The 6,551-nt window shown below is 34.7% G+C and overlaps 1 long non-coding RNA gene across 1 annotated transcript; it reads right to left on the bottom strand.

Annotated features, from left to right (window-relative positions):
• Positions 1 to 297: 297 nt before the first annotated feature.
• LOC110444880 lies at positions 298 to 5,943 on the bottom strand. The gene is made up of 4 exons (XR_002462291.1): positions 5,839 to 5,943; positions 2,032 to 2,421; positions 1,138 to 1,195; positions 298 to 479 (listed from the first exon to the last, which is right to left on the bottom strand). It is a non-coding gene; the product is annotated as an uncharacterized LOC110444880 (long non-coding RNA).
• Positions 5,944 to 6,551: the final 608 nt, after the last annotated feature.

Genomic DNA, 6,551 nt, shown 5'->3' with positions numbered 1-6,551 from the left:
TTTTCAGGCTCTTGAGAAAGTATAAAAAAAATTGTCCTGACCAGGAGTATTTCAAGGATCTCCAATTTGGACCGTCATTTTCAATAATGTCCCAGTCTGGCAACGTTGTTGAAAATATGAAAAAAATCTCTGCGAGGACCAAATATAGACCCAAACAATTATATTAATCAATGAGTTCACCGAATCAAAAATGGCACATTAGAAATAAGTTGTGATTTTTAAAGTTCGTAACACTTTATATAAAACAATAAACATAATCTTTAACAACAATTACAAAACATGCCTTGTTGTAAACATTCGATTGTTCATTATTGTTATTGATGCGTTTACCTTACCATCAGTATCTACTTCTTTTATCATCTCTTGTAGTTCGGCATCTGATGGGTTCTGTCCCAGAGCCTTCATGACCGTTCCAAGTTCCTTTGCCGACACTGTACCATCACCATCTTTATCAAAAAGGCTAAATGCCTCCTGAAATTCTATTGGAGAGATAAAAATCATTATGAGCTACTGCCAAAGAAAAAAAATACTGATTGAAAAAAAAGCCTGACACGTGAGACGTGTAGCACGTTTAGAAGTGTACAAGGTCTTAGATTCAAATCCATCAAACGTCGGAATGTTGATGTGTCCTTGAGTAGGGTAATTCCAGAACCCTTAAAGCTTAAATTTAGCTGGAAAATTATATGGTTTTGATTTGTTAGCACTGTTTCCATGCAGTGATGTTCAAACGGAATGACACTGTGATTACTGATGTTTCAAACTATCTGTCAACATTTTGTCATTTAACTGTCTCCCTTTTTTTTGGGAAAATGCATAATTTGGAAAATCAGAAGCTGCGTTCATTTTTTGACACGCTTTTCCATGTTTATTTATTCATGAAGTATTCATTCAAAACTTAATTGTTCTATTTCCATTATCTTAGTCCCAAGAGATGAAGTTCTCTTCACTCAAAAAAGAAAAAAAATCAATGCCTACAACCCTTGATCATGAATAAAATACTTCTTCGAAACAAACATCAAGTATACACGTAGATATCCTTTACAACCGCTCCGTCCTTTATATATTCTACATGGGATCTCTCAATCATTTATTGATATGTATCTATGTACTGAAATGCAGCATGAATGCCTCACTCACCAGCTATCTGATCTGGTGAGAGGTCTATTTCATCTTCAGCTTGTTCTGACGTCGTAGACTTGAATAATAAAAAATGATTAAAAATATAGTATAAAAGATATCCTGACTTTTTCCGATAATAGATTGTTTTAACGACCCAGCACAAGAATAAGTTGGTCAGGGTTACCCATTAGAATATGATATTGGATATGTATGCAGTGTATCAATGTTAAATTTTAAATTCCAATCACAAGCTACAGAATAAACCCCTATCATCTGCAGGGAACATTTATTACATCCAATGTGGGATGCAGCAGGCTATTAACTCATCCAAAATGTGAGAAGCCATCCGTATTAATATGGATAGGGGTACGCATAATGCGATAAGCTGTCAATAAACTCTCACCTGTTTCATAAGTACTAGAATACACGGAGGACTAGGACGAGGAAATAAATAACTGTACAGTACAAATTGTTTGGTAAAGCAAATCACGAAAATGTTTGTTCTTTGTAAAATAAGGGCAAGTGCAGCTTTAAGCTATGTCCGGCAACTGCATCGAATAAAAGACTAAGATGATTTAAAAACCAATGATAACAATGATTTCTGCAAGTGGTCCATATTCATAAAACGATAAAAAAAAAACTAAACTTAAATACCATTTAGCATAGAAACATTGTTAACATGTTAGTCATTCAATGTTTGTATGAGCACAGAGATAGACAAACGAAAAATCTATTTTAAAACAATAGACTGTGATTCGGGTTAGGCATGTCATATAAACCCAATCAATTATCCTTTAGAATAACCCTAGCATGATGCCTCTATTTCTATTTAATCACACGGTTACTACCACCACCTTCAACAGAATTAGTCGCCAAAAATCATTTATCTATTGTTTGCAATATGATACTTACCATTTTTAAGGAAATCCCTGTTTTCGCCTACATAGGGCCTATTAGTCGTATAATACGGGTAGTCATGAGCTGTTGGAATCTTCAATGTGTCCGTTTAGTACTAAACTGTGGTTGTTTTGATATCTGAACGAATCGATTTTTATGCATGGTTTGATGGTTTTATAAGCCAGGGTATAAGCAATATGTGAATTGTTTTATGTTGGTAGCTCATTGTATTTAATTATCCTGTACAGTTGTGACTAATTCTTTATATGAACGTGTCTCGTTTCCAGTCACCCGTAATCTAATACTTCGGCTATTGTAATGTCCTCAGATACGTTTCAAACGGACAGACACGGGTTTGGTGCACGTCACTCAAAAGGTAACTGGTAGCGATTCTGGTGCCAAAGTCTGCAACGACATCAAGCAAATATCAAAACAATCAATTAATGATGATGATATGGGTGCACACCTGAAGTGGGATATGACGCATTTTAACAATATAATATAAAAAAAAAAACTTATTTTTACATTGTTTGATTATATAATACTGTAATTTAGATATGACTTATCTTTTCGTCCTTAAATACATTGTTGTGTATTGTATTAGATTTATGGAAATTTATAAGGAACATTGGCAATGCTTTTAGCCTTTCACCTTTTTGGAAGTTTACCATGAAGTGCAAAAGTTCCTTAGATGTCAAACTAAAACTGCACAATCATTTATTAAGTCATAAAAAAGCTATTGTGATGTCGTAGACATATTTATTGATGATGGACTTTTGTCGAGCTAAACATATGGTTATATGAACCTGAGAAAGCGATAGTGACCGAGACGAACTGTTTATAAAAACAGTAACATGGAGTCAGTATCACAAATCGCTGACCTTTGACAAAACTATTAAGCATTAAGGTAAATATGTGTCATCTTATATAAATAATATAAATACATAATATCACTATAACACTATAGAGAAATGGGATGGCCTCCATTTCACGGCATCATTAACCTTAGTATTTACTAGTGAACTGTCATAATTGTGATAACGATACATTTAAGGTTATAAAAAATATGTTAATTTGATGTCATTATAACGAACATTAAATAATGGAAGTAGATAAATTTACTAAAAATGTGAAAACATGTAGGTAAAAATATTGAAACTTTGCTGCATTAGTTTGCATGAAAGTAATAGTAGACTGCTTTAAACCGGTTGCATGGGTTGTTATATTGTACCACACATTTGTGAGACTAGTTATCGCCCTGACTTTGCACTGTTAGTGACGATTGACCTAGATAATGCAAAGCACATGGCTTCTGAGTTGTCCAATATAACGACAGTATGCCAAATTAATAAATCAGATGGTTTTGGTATTTTTAAATTTATAGAAAAGATACATGCATGTGGAGAAACGCAGACCAATAAATATGTCTTAACGGTAAAGTGGTGCTATGAAGGGTTCACTTAAATGTAGCTGTAACATATAAACCCACAGAGTACTTCTACAGGCATTGGGGTATAACCGTATGTGTATAGATGAAGAGATTTCCCCAGGCTATTGAATTGATAGCATAAATATAGATAAATGCAGTGGATATAAACCAAATAAAATATTCAAATAAATTCGAAAACAATACGTTCGGATCAAATAACGATTATGTTTCACATATTATATGCATTAGAAACCGTTTTAGTTTCATTGTTTTTGTTTGTATTTTTAATAACATAAAATAGTAATTTGTTCTAGTATTTATTACAGAATACTTTCTGTTTTCCTATGAACCAGTGATCCGTGCCATTCCTTATTTAATTTCTTTTCTCAAAATAAGATAAAGCACGTTTCAACTTGGTTATCTTTATTCTTTATCGAAAACATATCTCTACCCTGATGGTTAAAGTAAAAACAAAATATTTACACAAAACATTGGCCTCGATACTATGATAGGATTCCGGAGCAGCGATTGCATATCTGATAGTCAGAAGCGAAAGAGTCTGGAACAATTAAGGGCTCTCAGGGGAAACGTTTCTTATTATTAATATGCAGCAGTATTACTATGTTCAGTTAGTTACCGAATGGCAGAGAATCAGTATATCTGAGTAAAGATGGTGTGTAATAGTTACTCGTGCATGTTATTTCATATACATTTAGTTCTAAACTAAAACGAAGGAGTGGAATCTGTGAAGGAATATGCTGGGGTTAACATTTATAGAGGATGGTCTGTTGTCGGTTTATTTTGAAACAACATCTTCCAAATCAAGCGAGTGTACTGATTAATCTGAGATTGTGGAGCTTACACTACAGAATGCATGTCGTGTAATACTTGTGCTGATAGCTTCAACAAGATTGGTTGCCCGACTCTTACAAGTGTTCCCCACCACAACAGCCATAACCAAGAAGACGCTTAAATCTACAGATAAAGAGCCTTGCATTGATATCAACTGATTCCCTCTCCCAGCTTCAGTAAGACACCGCCATCTATTTTTGTAAACAGAACACTACATGTGTTGGTTTGTGGTTTTAGGGCGGTGAACATAACATTTCCTCAATGCGTCTTAGAGGTATGATTTGTTAACTGTATATCAAACAGGATTTTACAAAGCACAAACAGGCTATAGATATTGATAACCAATTTAGCGGCTGTGATTGTTCTTCATACGGGGCTGTCCGCGCTGGTTCTGAATAGTTAATTAAGGCAGATCGGTTCCAGATCACAGCGCAGTGTTCAATTATCGACTAAACTGCAATACACTAAGAAGACTCTGACCTTTCGAGAAAAGGACTATATTTTGTAAATGGGCCAAAAAGATTTGATATTCTGATATAACGTATTTAAGACTGCTCCTGCCAAACCCAAATTACCAGAATAATTACACTGTGACCAAGTAAGACGGAGGGACAACTGTAATGTCAGAATCGCCCTAGCTCACGGTGAGTTTTTTTTACTTTACTATCAGATAAAAAACAAACTACTCTTCACTGATATAAATGTGTGTTAATGATAATAGCGGGCCTGCCTGATGTTTTGGAGCACCTGACTACACTACAGGTGAACAGCTGTCGGTCATATGTTAAGCAAATAAAACTAATAGCTGTAACCATCACACACTTCGAACCCGTACGTGCTGGGCTCATTTTATTGTTTAAGATGAAAGCAGACATTTAAACTTTTCACAGAACTTATATTTACTGAAATCACCTTATCCACTTTCGTATGCTTTATTTGTGTGTTCATGGAGAATTGTTGTATAACAAATCACTTTCTGGATTCACTTAATTGGATTATAACTTATAAACATTGACCTTTGAACTACAACACCTTCGTTTTGTACTCGGTGAGGCGCAGGCAATGGAGTAGTCATCGACATAGGTAAAGAAACATACAGCTAATTGTTCTGAATGGAAATTGAAGAATTGGCATCTTTTCAAGTAATTAGGTTCCGTAAGATATAGTTTGAGAACGAAACAATGTATAAGAATTTATTTGTGCATGCTTACCTATGATATCTGTGATGTATGTACTGTATTTTATTGTATTTGGTTCTCATATCCCTCTCGTAACTATAAGATTAGACTTTATCCTTTATACAGAAAAAAATTCGTTTAGTTGGTACGCTAATATGTTGTGTTTGGATATATTACACACATATTTATTACTCAATTTAAATATGATATATATAACTGTAAAAATACATTTTATGTGAAATAATATTAAAAAAAAAGATGCATGCGTTTCACTTATACGCACATCACTGTTTTGAATCCCCTCAGGGGCAAAAACTATGCCTGTTTGTATATCAAGCATCTGAAAAGTATAATAAAACTTACTTGATTTACTTCAAAGTTAGTGTGACGTATATGAAGATTGAGACGGTGTACATGATGTCTAAGTTGATATCTCTCGATTGATTATTTTGCAGATGGAACATCTCTCACAGGAACAAATAGATGGTAAGTTTACGTCGTGGTGAAATACACCCTAAAATCATCTCGCAGAACGCACACTCCTGTATGTGACGTAATCTAGTCAGACGCCATAGTTCTCTATGCAGTTCATTAGCTATTATGATGCTGCAGCTTGCAGCTCCAAAACACTACGTTTTAATAGAGCTTCTCGACTATGTCTATGATAGCGTAAAGTACAGATAAATCCCTCCACTTATAAAGTGAAGTAGAGAAGAGGAGGCCGATAGGTACTATGAAGGATGGTACGAGTTGACTGTTTTCCGGTAGAGGAGACGAGACAAGTCTTGGTCAGGTCACTTCATTCAGGTTAGAACAACAGCATAAGTAAATGATCATAACTTATGACCCTTATTACTCTATCACTTACAACCACTCCCGTTTCGCTCCCTTTTGCCTTACTGCAGAGTGTACTACCATTTCCATGTGTATAAATATAAATATAGATCTACACAGGTCATTATCCTAATCTTCCATCAAGTTACGTCACGGTTTTCGACAGTCACTGAAAGCCGACATTGTAGGTTTTCACTGTACCGAATGAGAATTTCACATCCTCATATTACGAACGCGTGTAG

Source organism: Mizuhopecten yessoensis, unplaced genomic scaffold, assembly GCF_002113885.1.
Source record: "Mizuhopecten yessoensis strain PY_sf001 unplaced genomic scaffold, ASM211388v2 hete_36184326, whole genome shotgun sequence".
Taxonomy (NCBI): Eukaryota; Metazoa; Mollusca; class Bivalvia; order Pectinida; family Pectinidae; genus Mizuhopecten; species Mizuhopecten yessoensis.
Note: the sequence above shows the minus strand (reverse complement) of the source record. Positions and strands in the feature narration are given on the sequence as shown.